Raw genomic sequence first — 14,789 nt, 5'->3', positions numbered from 1 at the left:
ACTAGGCTGGGATTATGGTTAGACCATTGCAAGATTTCCCAACTACTAAACATCATAATGTGTGAAAATCACATCTTGTGAGATTTGGGCAGCCATACCCTTACAATGTCCCTGCCTTTCAGTTGGGCATGGAGCGCAAGCTCCCCTTCTTTGTAAGGGATATAGCTATCAGAAGCACAAACAATTCATACTTTTAGAGGTAGGGAAGAGTTTTACTCCCAGGCAAATATGTGGCTTTACTTTAATTTTTTTTATCTTGTCTGGAGTATTATGACATATCCCTTCATCACATAGTCTTCAGGAAGCACCCTAAGATGATCCCAGGACACTTTGCCAGAAGTATCCTTTATGTCATGTGATGGCATCTGGTGGGGTTCCGTAGATGAAGTGTCCTGGCAGTGTGCTAGGATGCTTCCCAGATAACATGTAAGGCTTCCTTCAGAAGAACGGGGAGAAGCTGGGAGGTGACGCTCCCCCCTGTGGGATAAGGTAAGGGGTGCACCGTGCAATTTGGGGCAATGGTTTCCCGCCACTGCCCGCCGGATTCACCACACTACATGGTGAATCCCCCTGCCGCTACCCAGCTTATTGACCTCAGTGTGATGAGGTCCATAGAGGCAACTGTTATCGTGCTACTAAGATAGTGTACTTAGCTGGAACAGAGACACTGTAAGATCAGGAGCAGCAAGGACAGTTGTGGGTCAATCCAGAAGATTTTGAACAACTTCTAGGGTGGTTGAATCGGGACTGAGCTGACAATCTTACTTAAATTTGACATTTCCAAATGAAGCACTCAGAGATGAGCAAATGGATTGCAATCAATCAAGACAGGTATGATCTGGCCAGCTGCCTCAATATGAATACAAACAGGACAGTGGCATTTTCTCATTTCCATTGCATCTTCTCATATTAGCATTAGCTCATAAAAGTGTATTCAAAGTGTGCAGTCCAGAAACCACTGTCTGGGTTTTCCTTCTCAAGCTCAACATAATAACCAACATTACAACTTATTTATACATGGCTGATCCTGCCTCTAACAGGTCACTGAAAACTGACAAAGAGCAAAGAAAACATTGAAATTGCCAAGGATGCATCTTTCTGTGTCCTTCCTAAGAACACTCTTACTTAAAGGCAAAAAAGAAAGCCATATCCTTTACCAACTGAAAGCTAAAACTGTCAAACAACTACACATCCCTCTTCCCAGTCCCTTCATTCTTTGGCTTTTCAGGAGACGCTGATAAGAAATAATAACAATAACAATAATAACACATTTACTATATTTTCTCAATAAAGAAAAAAAAACTTCTATTCCATTAACAACTTTCATTGCACACAAAATAAGATGCCCTTAAGACCATGCATGCGAAACATGTTAGGAGAATGGGGTGAAATCCTGACCCGGCATGCAAAACATGTTGGGAGAATGGGGTGAAATCCTGACCCGGGAGGGAGGGAGGGGAAGTTTACTATAGATTTCTGATGATCAAATTCACATTTAATCTGAAGACATACCCCTTTAAAATAATCTGATTTCTTTTTCAGGTGGGATAAAGCCTTCAGAACTTCCTTGAAATCTTGTAGATCCTCCATGACAGTCGTCTCAGGAATCTTCGCATCATTCTTGAGCATTTTCTCCTAAATTTGGCCATTTCAGCTCTATGGCTCTGCAAATCTTGCTGAAGTTTCTTTTTCTTGAAGTAAGCTTTCCTTTGTTAGCTGCTGCAGTCTCTCTGTTTGGACTCAAGTTCGGCTACCAGCCTTTCCTTTTTCAGTAATATGCAAGCTTAATTCTTCATGAAGTTTCTTTCTTAATTGTCCATTCCTTTCTAAATATTTTGCTTCCAGTTTCTGATGTAGAAGTGTTTTCTTACCAATAATTTTCTTTATATTATTAATATTCTCTTTATGTCGTATTTGTTTTGGCAACTTCTCCGATTATAGGAATTTTCGTTCAAAAATATCGCTGAAGTAACACAGGATTCAAAGTCCTTCAATATTTATTCTGAGGGCAAGGGAGAGGTCCCAGTGCAAAACTTCCCTTGCTGTTTTTTTCCATTGTTTGTGAACACTCATGACACTTACGTGACTGGAATGTTCTCAGAAAGTTATTTTCTGCAGCTGATCACTATCTGCAGATTTTTTTTTATCCTGGAAGAAAAATATCTCACCGTGAAAGAGGCCCCTGACCCACAGTAAATAGCAATAGGTACACAGATTGGATTCTTATATTTGTCCGTTTGGACAGTGCAAGGAATATATTTTAGATGTGGCCTATTTCTTTGTATAGTTTTACCACAGTTCCAACAAATTAGACTACTGCTATGTACCACACACATAAAAGAAGAATGCCCTGGCTCTATGATTTTGTTATGAGTACAGCCATGCACAGTACTTAGTTTCTTGTAGATATTTTCAAACAATTGTTTTAGTACGTTTTGCATTTATTTTTCTCCCCTCGTCAGAAAATATAGTCTCTAGAACAGTGATTCTCAACCTGTGGTTCTCCAGATGTTTTGGCCTTCAATTCCCAGTGATCCTAATAGCTGGTAAACTGACTGGGATTTCTTGGAGTTGTAGGCCAAAACACCTGGGGACCCACAGGTTGAGAACCACTGCTCTAGAATGATTCCCAAGAAGAGTGAATGAATGGGCTTCATTTCATCTGTTTGCTCATAGTCCTAGTCGTATTGAGCCAATATGGTTACAGGTCTTTTTTATTTTTGCCTAGATGTTCAAGGAATAAGATGAACCATGGCTGAATCTTGGCAAAAAAATAAAAATAAAAATAAAAATCTGGGTGCCTCATCTGCTCTCCCCTGAAGTGTCAGAATCTCAGCAGTATTACTGTCAACATTTCTGGGTTGCCTATTTCTGTTTAGGCTGACAATGCAAGCGGGGGTTGATTTCAAAGTAATTTAGGAAAACCTTCCTCAAATTCTGGATGGTACATAGCACTAATAGATTTATTTAGGGTGCTTTACATTCTGAGATAGATAATGACATTACCTCATCTTGGATTTCCCTTTACAAGGGCCTGCTTCCAAAAATTATGAAATAGTTGCAACTAGTTGGGATAAATTTTATTTAACCTTCCAGACTGCACTGCTATTTGGAAGGATGCTGAACCTTATTGCCAAACACTCACTCACTGGTGAAAAAAATGACATATAGCACTGTGAGAAGACTTGATTAATATTTTGAGTAGTGCAGAGACATAATTGCAAACCAATCACAATCAAACATCAGAGCAGAATAAAGCAGCATTTTAGCAAATGGAATTCATTGTGAAGTAAAATAGTTTTATCCATGAATACAAGAAAAAAAATGGCTTTTGAAGGAGTCTTTCTTCTCCCTTCAACTATTTTTATCATGCATATGATCAACCAAGACCTTTTATGTAGTATAGCTGGAATGGATATAGCATCACAAGTACCTTCAGTATTTTCCCTGTCTCAGGGGCGTCTGTATTGCCTGTGCAGCAAAATACAACAAAATTCAAAATCCATAAACAGCTATAAATTTTCAGGGCTAATACCAATGCAAAAAATACATTATATAAGCTTTCAGAAGTTCGCTGGCTTATTAATCAAGCAAAGATGCTAAAAATAATATAGGAGAAAGATGTGGTCACTGGGAGCGGATGTAGCTAATGTGTTTAATCCAAAGATTTTTAGCAGCTTTGATTACATTCATGCTGCATGTGCATGTTTATTTTTGTGTGAGACTCACTGCAAATCTCTTTATCGCAGTCTGTAAGTATAATAACCCCACTAGACTTCTTAAGAGAGGGCTAGTTGACTTTGGGTGTGTAGGGGGGGGGGGGGGGGGGTCTGCCAAGTCTCATTCCTTGTTTTGCAACTACCAGTAGGTGGAGTTAATGTAAGGTTTGAAACCCACAGAATCTTGCAGCTCCTAGAAAAAGAGCATTTGAAAGGCCTGGAATGGCCAGACTCTTCCTCTGAAAATAGTTTTAAAGGTACCTTCATTCCACCCAAGCTACCTATATGGTAGACACTTTCTTTGTCTTGGATAGGCAAAGGTAACTTGAAAAAGAGAAAAGTGATGAAATAAATAAAGCATCTCCTTCCCATTTTAATTTAGAACTTTTCTTCTGTTATCGAGAATTGGACCCTAGAAATATGATAAAGCGGCTCCATTGTTCCTTAATTCTAAGCTAACTTTCAATGAACTTCTCCCTGGAATGTTGCCCAACCTTTCCCTATACCTCAGACCTCAGGAGATGGCCACACATTTAGCATAATCACTTTACAATACCCTGGAGAAATCACAATGAACATATAATGGCTCTCTTGGAAGAGCCACAAGTGTTATCATAATATTGAGCCTTATCACACTAGAGCTGAAAGCATAGGCATCCCATCCAAAATCCTATGTCTGCCTCCTGCAGAATTCTGGGCTTTGTAGTTTACAGGACCTCTCTGGCTGAGTAGTCTAAAGGCCCTTCCCCTAAAGCACAAGCCCCAGAATTCTGCAGGAGGATGATATCACGTAACACTTCCAGCATGGGATTTGGTGGTTGTGGTGAATAAGAGCGACTCTGATAAATTTGCACACCCTCAAGCCTCTTATGGTTCAAGACATAAGATTTCTCCTAGAAACATCATATCTTTTCAAGGACAGTCCAAATAAGAACTGACATTTGTAGCGTAGTGTGGGTGACTACATTCCAAGTTATTTTTTCACATTGTTCTATTTGTACACAGCTCCATTAACTACAACAGTTTTGTCAGCTTGGAATTGATGGAAAACACATAGTTCCAAGACATAGTACAACTAGTTCTACCACTAGGTTTGAAATTGAATATTCAGGTGAATGAGGTTATTAATTCAGTTTACTAAGCTGTTCTTTGTGTCAATTTTGCAGATACAAAGAATATATCCAATACCACTGCACTGTAGTCCAAAGATATAAGGTAAACACATCTTGGTTGACTTCTCAGATTGTTGTGGGCTGTCTCCTTGCTATATACCCTTGTTCAGGAAAATAAATAAGTGATTGTGCTGCTGTTGCTTTCTCTTTCATGGAGCTGCATGAAACAGCTGTCAGTTGGCCAAATCCCATCCCTGGAAGTCCTGAAGGATATTCCTTTAAAAAAGTTTAAAAATCAATAATTCCCTTTTAAAAAGGGAATTTAAAATTTTTCATATTAGCATCTCTATGCTCCATTTCTCAAATATGGACAATACATTTAGCATATTATGCAAATGTATGCATATTACATAAATAATATTATACAAATTATTCTAATTATGCAAACTCAGGACATTAATGTTGCATATTTTCCTCTACATACTATGCTTCAACCACAATTTAGTTACAATTACTGATTGAGAAGCCTATCTTACAGGTTTATTGTGAGGATTAATAGAAAGAGGGGAACCATATAAAGTTCACTTGTACATTTCTAGTGCAGTACAAATAAAAGACCAAAAACAACTGTAATAACAATTTTTCATGCAGAGGTACTTTCAGTGATATTCTTACCAGATCACTATTTTTGCTATAAGTCCACAAAAATACCACAACTGTCAGATTCACATGACAAGATGCAGAAGAATGAATGGACAAACAGACAGTAACAACTGAAGAAAAAAGCATGGTGTCATTTCTCCAGAAATACAAATTAAGTAACTGTAACTATGAAACAGTGTAGTTTAAGGTATTGTTGAAGTCTTTCATGGCCAGAATCATGGGTTGTTGTGTGTTTTCTGGACTGTAAGACCATGTTCCAGAAGCATTCTCTCCTGATGTTTCACCTGCATCTATGGCAGGCATCCTCAGAGGTTGTGAGGTCTGTTGGAAACTAGGAAAATGGGGTTTATATATCCACAGGTATATCCATAGATATAGAAACCCCCATTTTCCTAGTTTCCAACAGACCTCACAACCTCTGAGGATGCCTGCCTTAGATACAGGTGAAATGTCAAGAGAGAATGTTTCTGGAACACGGTCATACAGTCCAGAAAACACGTAACAACCCAGTGTAGTTTAATGTTCTTTGACTCCTCCCTCCCTTGCTTTACCTTGTACTTTCATGATGTGATCCTTGCTTGCTTGCTGTACACTCTTGCTTGCACTGCTTGTTGACAATTCCTGAACCTTTACATACCTGGTCTCAACACATTGCATAGTAGTGCAAACATTGACTTATTAATCACACCCTACAAGCTAGTGTGGCATCAATCAGAAGTCCCACAACAAGTGAGTCTGTTGGGTGCCATCTAAGTCCCACTCTGAACACTAGTGTTCTGTGCTAGATTTTAAAAAAACAAATAAGGAGAGAAAAGGAGAAAAAGGGATGTTCACCTGCCATATAGGAAGCCCAATAGAGATATGGAGGAAATGGTGCAGGGGGCTTGAGAAAGGACATTCAAATCTGGTGCTGGCCTTGGCTCTATCTTATAAACTTAAGTGGGGAAGTTAAACAGGAAATGTCTGCATAGTCAGAAACCAGACAAAAATAGCTGAAAATCTAACTCCATTTCTACTTTTGCTCTGTGAATGTCATCAGAAAAGAAACAACCTCCTTCCCCTCTTGACTTTTTCCTGATGTACTCTCTACTTTTTGCAGCTTACTGATGGGAACCAGAGACGAATGTAAATATCCAGGTGCAAACCGAGCAACCACTGAACTGCAGTAACCTTCATTTCATGCTCATTTATTTTCATCCAACTTGGGAGTCTCGGCTGGTGGCCAAAGCTAAGCACTCAGAGAAGGGATGACAAACTTGGGGTTGTGCATTGGCTGATTACATTATCAGGTGGCAGAATGTTTGTAAGGGGGTTAAAGTCTGATGAATATCCATCAGCATGAGCAAAATGGCATACCCATCAGATCAAACTGATGCATAGATGTTTAAATTGAAACTGGCAATGGGCTATATAATCTTGTTCTGTTTATCTTCCACTGCCACAGGTGCGTCAAGGGAAACGGCTTCCTGATGTGCAATTTTTCTTCTCTGATTCTCTTGCAAAAGTAAACAGATGAAGGGGCTGTGAAAAGAAAGGAGGAGGACAGTCCCATCATACACAACAACTCAGGATGATGATGAACAGATTTTTGTAATGAAGTCGAATTCCACTGTGAGCTGTGCAAAGGAAGTGTAACATATCACAAGAAGACCCCTTAGCAGAGCAGGTATTGGGATATTAAAAACAGACCATCATCTGAATCATGGTATATTTTTGAAGGAAATTTCCTCTTTTCCCGATGAGCATGCAACAATGACTTTAACTGGTTGTCAGGAAACAGTTTAAGTAACGTTTTCCCTCTTGTCTTTGTCTCCTGATGGTCATCATTAACTTGTCACCTCTGCACCAAGTTTGGTCACTCACACACACAGTCTGCCTGTAAAAGTCTTTTCCTAAGCTCTTCAGTCCGTACATCTGCATAAATAGACCTATCACTCAATCACACAAGTCTTTGCCCCCCTTCGGCCACAGATCCAGAGGCATCTAATCAGATGGGTCCCACCCCATCAGCAGGTGAAGTGGTGAAGAAGTATTGCAAGAAGCTTCCTTGCCACCATGGTGAGTTATTTGTCTTTTGGGTAGCTCCAATGGAGCTAACTGCAACAGTTATGCTTTCCCCTTGTCTGATGGGGGAAAAACAACAACATGCCAGTTTGCCTTGCCATGCTTACCCCTGTCTGATGGGGGAAGTGACAGGGTGCTAATGTGCCTTGGCCCCTTATGCCACCCTTCCCTCATGTGATAGGGAAAGGAGGGTGCATAGTTTGCCACGAAATGCCACATGCGCCTTTCGTTTTGCTGGTGATTGCTGGCGAAACGGAACCAGGGTGGTGGTGGTTCATCAGTGTGATGAGGTCCCTAGGGTGAGTTACATGGGTTTGAAAACACAGGAGTCACCTCCGAAGTCATTTCAGGCTTTTTTCATGATGTTCACCTACTTCCAATGAATACTGCAGGTTTTATAAAGTTAAACTGATTTTGTACCACTTCAGGAAAGCTACTCCAACCTGCCAGAATCCAACTGGCAACCGTCACCCTGAGGACCTTTTCATCAGCCACCCTATGACTGTGGAATGACCTGGTGGAAAACTAAATCACTATATGTATCAAGGGTTTTTAAAATGTTTTTTATTGTAATGGTATCCATCTAATACATCGAATAAACTTACTTTATATACATCCATAAACCATTACATTTTTGCCCCCTTTTTCCTCTCCCCCCTCCCTCCAACTTTACAACAAAGCATTTTTAAGTGCAGCCAGTCCAGGATTCTGTCCATTTTTTCCTTTATCTGATCATTAGCTTTTCCTTCTTCAACCCATTTCACATATCTTAACCAGTTCTCTTTGATTCTTTGTATTTTTATAGACCATGGTATATCTTGTTGTATTATTCCCATAATATCCGATTGTACTTGTTCATAAGTGTATTCGTTCCATCTGTCCATTGTCCATTTTTTTCTTATCCTTCTATCCCAATGCTATTACAGCATGGGCAGCTTTAACCACCGCCATCAAAGTCTGTTGCTTTTCTTTCTTCAGTGTTTGTAGGCTCAACGTTCCAATTTCCAACAGTCCCGACCCAATCATATGTATCAAGGGTTGAAATGTGAAGAGGTTGTTTATAACTTTCCATTTCAAAATGCTACAATGTACCTACATTCCAGTCTATTTCTGTTTGTCTTCTTCATGGAACTAAAAATGTTCTGTCATGAGGGATTAACCTCCCCACCTTCCTGTGGTCAGATGGGTATGTAGGTGTAAATGGAGCAAAGGTGGTTGTTTTCTTTCGGTTTTCTTTCGGTAGGAGGTAATTGTACTACAATGTGTTCTCAACTATAAATGTAACTGAGAATCTTTAATCATAGAGTCATGGAATCATAGAATCATCGAGTTGGAAGAGACCTTGTGGTCCATCCAGTCCAACCCCCTGCCAAGAAGCAGGAAAATCACATTCAGAGCACTCCTGACAGAGGGCCATCCAGCCTCTGCTTAGTGAACAAAAGGTCAGGTAGTTCGTCATCTTTTAAAAGTTATTTCTTTTTCATCAGCAGGACTGAAGTTATGAAAAAGTCACTTGATTCTTTTTAGAAATATGTTTAGTAAAACAAAGTATTTAATTTTCACCACACATTAACCTATTTTTAAAAAGAAGCATCATTAAAAAAAGAGGATTTTATGTGCTTTAAATTGTAGCCTAAATACTTTAACTGCACCAAATCCCTTCTGATCTTGGAAGCTAAACACTGTGTCAGCCTTGGTGTGCATTTGGATGTGAGTTTGTCAGGCACAGTATTTCAGAGGAGGGAACTGGCAAAACCACTTTTGGCTATTCCTTTGCTAAGAAAGCTCTATGAAAATCATGGGAGTCACCATAGGTTGATAGACAACCTGAAGGCACATATGCACACATAAATTTAGAAACAAAAAGCACTCTTGGAAACAATATACAATAGTATGGTGATATACATGCACCAGTACTGGATAAGTCATGGCAATTTACATTAGACCGGAAATATTTCTCCTGTGTATTTGTACACCAATTACTCTCTCTCTCTCTCTCTCTCTCTCTCTCTCTGCACACAATACAAAAATGTTGAGGACTTATAGTGAAAGGATGATGAAACCTGTGACAGGATGACTAGCTGAATACACACACCATCATTATTTCCCCGACACAGAGTTATGATGAAGTGCTTCAAGTACAGCCATGGTTCCCTTTTTCCCCAAGTATGCAAAACCAAAATGCCTTACTATGTGTTTTTGACAGAAGGTATTCACTATGGCGAGCAGAATTGATATATTTTCTAGTTTAAAATAAATGGATGCACATGTCTCCCATTTCGTAACAACAACAGCAGTAGTTTGCTATACAGCTTGAACAGTTGGATTCTTTTTTGCCAACAGATGCTGGCTGAATCAATAGCATTACACATTACCTGTTATTCTACTTGCTCTTGCAATCAGTCTCTCTTAAAAAAAACCAAATAATAATCTTCCACCAGCCATATGGCTTGAGGCTTAAAGTAAGTTAATGTAAGGAAATTCACGGAAGAAAAGTTCAACATCCTTACTTGTACTTCTAACAATCTGAAAGAGAAGCTAAATATTCTGTGACTGAGTGGTTTTTCATGTGAGGAACCAGGAAGTAGCAGAGAGCACCATTGTCAATTTCCAGCCTGAGGAGAGAAAGGCTGTGTCTGGGAATGCTCAAAAAAGTCACTAAAAAAATAAATGTTTGCTTGGAAAGCAAAGTGTATTATTAAGTCAACATCCCTTAATATCCTACAGTATTGAAGATTGTAGGGTGGAATCTGATAGAGCAAGTTGGAGAGCAGGTCAAGGAATTCACCTCATGCTGAATTAAGTTGAATTTATATGTAAGTTGGAACAGGTACAGTTTTCAAGTTACACATGGGATCAATTCCTTACTCTATCGGTACATCCTACAATCTTTAATAGTGTAGAATATTCACATGTAGTGGAGTTGTAATAAAGCAATTGCATATTGGAAAATGATCCATGAAAAATGTCAAAAAATTAAAAATTAAATTATCAATGAAATTTGAATACTACCTGTTGGGAATGTATGAGAAAGAGACAATCCCAAATACCAATAAAGACAAGTTGTTTACCTTTTTTGCTACTGCACCTAGGATAACATTCATGAAACACTGGAAAGCAGAATCTACTCCGACTAAGGAAGAATGGCTCGATAAGATACTTGTGATAAAAGATATGGACAAGCTAACATTTTTGATTAAGGAAAACACCGGCAAAACAATGTCACCAACAAACTGGTCAAGCTTTGAAGATTACTTAAAGGAAGGGAATCAGTCGGATTAGCCTTTATTTAAATGGACATGAATATATAGCAGAAGAGACTATTTCTTATGACTTCTGCAGACGTCTGCTTGGACATAGTGAAAATAAATAAATATGGATTTAACGAAAGAAAGAATAATGGAAGTCAACAGATACCTAATGCTTTTAACTTCCCCTTTCCCCTTCCTCTTTTTTTGAATTCTTTTTATTATCACACTACTCCCCTTTTTAAACCCATTTGTTTTCCCTTATTATTCGATGTCATCTGTTGTGTCTCTTTTTCATTGTTTTTCTTTGTTTTAATATTATATGAATGTTATGACCTTTCAATAAAAATTATTTAAAAATAATGTAGGATATTCAGGGATGGGCTACTGAATAACTGAATTCAGTAACTGAATAATTCAGTTATCTACATTTGGTATTGGCAGGCACATGACAATAGATTTATTTAAGAGGCATCCCTAGACTTCCACAAGGAATAAAATGAAACAGTGTACAGGCAGTCCCCGAATTACAAACATCCGACTTACAAATGACACATAATTAAGAACTGGGGCAAGAAAACAGGAAGTGTGAGAAATCTACCCCTAGGAAAAGAAATTCACTTGAATTTGTTGCTTCTACTTTCTCACCAATCCTTGTTTCCACAACAAACCATTTTTTTCAAAATTCAGTTATCACAATGACAGAAGGTGAGGTGAAATCTTCTGAACAGGGACACGGACAGCAAAACAAACACCATGGGGGTGCTTACCCCTCACATTGCTATCCAAGGCTTAAAAATATTTATTTTTGGCTGGAGTTACACTTTAAAAATTTACCTGTTCTGACTTACATACAAATTCAACTTAAGAACAAGCCTGCAGAACCTTGTTCATGTCTTGGAGGCTGCCTGTATGCACCTACTGATTGAGCATCAAACACCTGCTTTCTGACTTACTTGTAAAACATTCAGCCAGCACTGGGGTAGAGGGTCCCTCGTATTCAAGACACCAGCATGATGATATTTTTCCTTCTCATAATTCGCACTTGCAGATTTCAGCATGATTAGGTGACTGGTTTGCATCATGTTATAGACATGGCTGCACCCACCCTGTATGATGTCTGCAGTTGGTATGGTATTTCCATTACTGGAAAATGTAATGGGCAGCCAACAACATCCAGTGAACCATATCCTGGGAATGGTATGGTGAGGTTCAAGTTACCCTATTAAAAATGGGGCTGTGTGAACAAGGCCTCAGTTCTAATTCCAGATGGTTACATCTCTGCTGGAAATGCAGATCAGCTGTAATAGTTGCCGATTTGAAGGCAAAGAATGAAAGAAATTGATGGATTGATGCATGTCATGCTTTGGGCTGAACAGCACAAATCTTTTATCACAGGTGGCTGTGTTGATGATGAAGTGAGTGAAATGGTCACTTTTATATATTATAATGAATAAAGAAAGCAGATTATCACTATTATACTTCCACTCAAGAAAGTAAGGATGGGTAAACCTGGGTAGGACAGATGAGGGCTGTATTATCTGGAACACACACATTTACCACACCTTCTATATAACCTTATTGCAAATGCAGGGCAGGACTAGTCAGATCTGAATCCTCTCTTTCAGCAGGAGTGTTAAATCCAAATGTTCTGCCCTACAATGCCTATCATCCCTATCCACCATGGCCAATGATAACAGACTCGAGGGGTGTTATTCAGACATCAATTCAGACTTATTACTATTATGTTTCTATTACAAACATGACTAGTTCTTTCTAGGTAACAGTCTTGCAACATTAAGTAATTTCAGATAACAGTTTTAGCTTGGGATAAAGAGCACAATTCCCTTATGCCTCCCAGTTGAAAAAGATTTTTGCCTAACTCAAGGGAAAAGATTTTAATGCTTGGCAAGGTGTAAGGTAAACATTTCCCCCTGATATTAAGTCCAGCAATGTCCGACTGTGGGGTGTGGCGCTCATCTCCATTTCTAAGCCGAAGAGCCAGCATTGTCCGTAGGCACCTCCAAGGTCATGCGGCCGGCATGACTGCATGGAGCGCTGTTACCTTCCCACTGGAGCGATACTTATTGATCTACTCACATTTGCATGTTTTCGAACTGCTAGGTTGGCAGAAGCTGGGGCTGACAGTGGATTCGAACCTGCAACCTTTTGGTCAACAAGTTTAGCAGCTCTGTGGTTTAACCCACTGTGCCACTGGAGGCTCCTTGGCAAGGTGTAAGTGGGGAAAAATGGGAGACACATTACAGGCAGATTAATTCAAACAAGAATGTTCCAGTTCTGAGTTTGCAAGACCTAAACAGGGCAGTTGATGTGCATGGCTCTTGGAAGTCTCACATTTATTGGATACCACATCAACATCAACTTGATGGCAAATAATAACAATCTACATGTGCCTGCTAGACATAAAACATAGAGTGCAGGCATAGATCCTTGTTGCCCACAGCTGGGATAAGGAAAGTGCTACACTCTGGATATCAGTGGCTATTCCAGCAATGGCTGATGTGTGTTGCATTTCAACATCATCTAGAGGTCTACATATTCTGCACTACTGATCTACAAATTTTTTTATTTCCATTTATATTAAAAATGTGGGAGAATTAAAGCTGAAATTCTATTTTCTGATAATAAGTTCCACTAACTATGTGCTATTTCCATCTGTATAAACATGTAGAATTGAACCCTCAGGATGTTATATGGTTATGTATAATCTCAGGGTCTATTATAAATACACACACAACTTTGGTCCCTAGATTTGCCTAGCAATTTCAACTGAACAAAATTGTATCTAAGAAGCATCAATCTTAGGTTTAACTCTTTCACCTGAATCCACTTGATTCTACAAGATTCAGCAATAGGAAAATAAATTATGTTGGATATAGTATGGAAGAACTGGCATCAAATTGATTTTCGGCATTATTAAACATAAGTAACACTTTTCCCATTATTTGTTGCTGTTATAAAGGGAGTTTACTTGTTAACGAAAGTTTAAATTTTCTTTAAAATAAAATCTACACTGGTTTTTCCCCCTGGTATTTTCATCAGGTTTTCCCCCAGCTCTGGATGCCCTGGTATGAGAAGAGTAACATTGGTCCATGCTGCCAGATCTCTGAGTCACTTAGTCAATAGAATGCATGAGAAAACTCCTTTAAAGCCAAGAAAAAGTCACGTGGAAAGAAATCTGTGGGGTTTCAGCCCACGGAGTGCCTACTCTGCATATAGAGCCTCTGAAGTCACTCGAGGAATCCCTCACACAGGACATGATTCAGAAGGAGACAATAGGGCTGCTTGCTATGACTCACAAGAACTCTTGTTTTCTCTAAGGACTTTGTGCAGTAATTTGTCCCAAAACATGTGTTTCTCATCAATAAAGAAAACCTCAAAACAGACTCTTGTGGACTGTGGGAGTGTGTGCATGTGTGTGCCCACGTGCCTGAGGGAAAAGAGCACCAGTCAAGCATGCAAGTTCACTGTATGTTCAGAATGTGGGCTTTGGGGGCTTGGTTTTGTAAGAAAGTGGTTTTAGATGGCACTTCAGATTGTCAAAGGCCCCTTCCAGACAGTCCCTATATCCCAGGATCTGATCCCAGATTTTCTAAACTGGATTATATGAATCCCCACTGCCAGATAATCTGGGATAAACAGAAAACCTGGGATCAGATCCTGGGATACAGGGCCTGTCTGGAAGGGCTCATAAACACAATTCTAGAGCCCATGAAGTTGTCATATGCATACAGGTACAGGCTTGTGACATAGAAATTCTCAGAAGATAAACTGGATGGCTATTCTTCTCTGTAGTTTGGGGCTGAAGGAAAACAAAATTCAAAATAAGGCATGACTGTTGTACCAGCTGAATGGAAAGGAACAATTTAGGAGGTAAAGCAACTCCCATTGCTTTAACGCTGTGACAGCAGTAGTGGTAACGATGAGAAATTTGTTACAATAAGTCGTAACAGGATCAAGTA

The 14,789-nt window shown here is 39.3% G+C and overlaps 1 protein-coding gene and 1 long non-coding RNA gene across 2 annotated transcripts in view; one reads left to right on the top strand and one right to left on the bottom strand.

The window, feature by feature from the left end:
• Nucleotides 1-14,789, bottom strand: part of SYN3 (synapsin III) — a 218,293-nt gene that overhangs the window by 57,966 nt on the left and 145,538 nt on the right. The window lies entirely within an intron of this gene.
• On the top strand, nt 1,533-7,753 carry LOC137097203 (uncharacterized). Its single transcript, XR_010910053.1, has 3 exons — nt 1,533-1,697; nt 4,886-4,934; nt 6,594-7,753. It is a non-coding gene; the product is annotated as an uncharacterized lncRNA (long non-coding RNA).

This window comes from Anolis sagrei, chromosome 5 (genome assembly GCF_037176765.1).
Source record: "Anolis sagrei isolate rAnoSag1 chromosome 5, rAnoSag1.mat, whole genome shotgun sequence".
Classification (NCBI taxonomy): domain Eukaryota; kingdom Metazoa; phylum Chordata; class Lepidosauria; order Squamata; family Dactyloidae; genus Anolis; species Anolis sagrei.
Note: the sequence above shows the minus strand (reverse complement) of the source record. Positions and strands in the feature narration are given on the sequence as shown.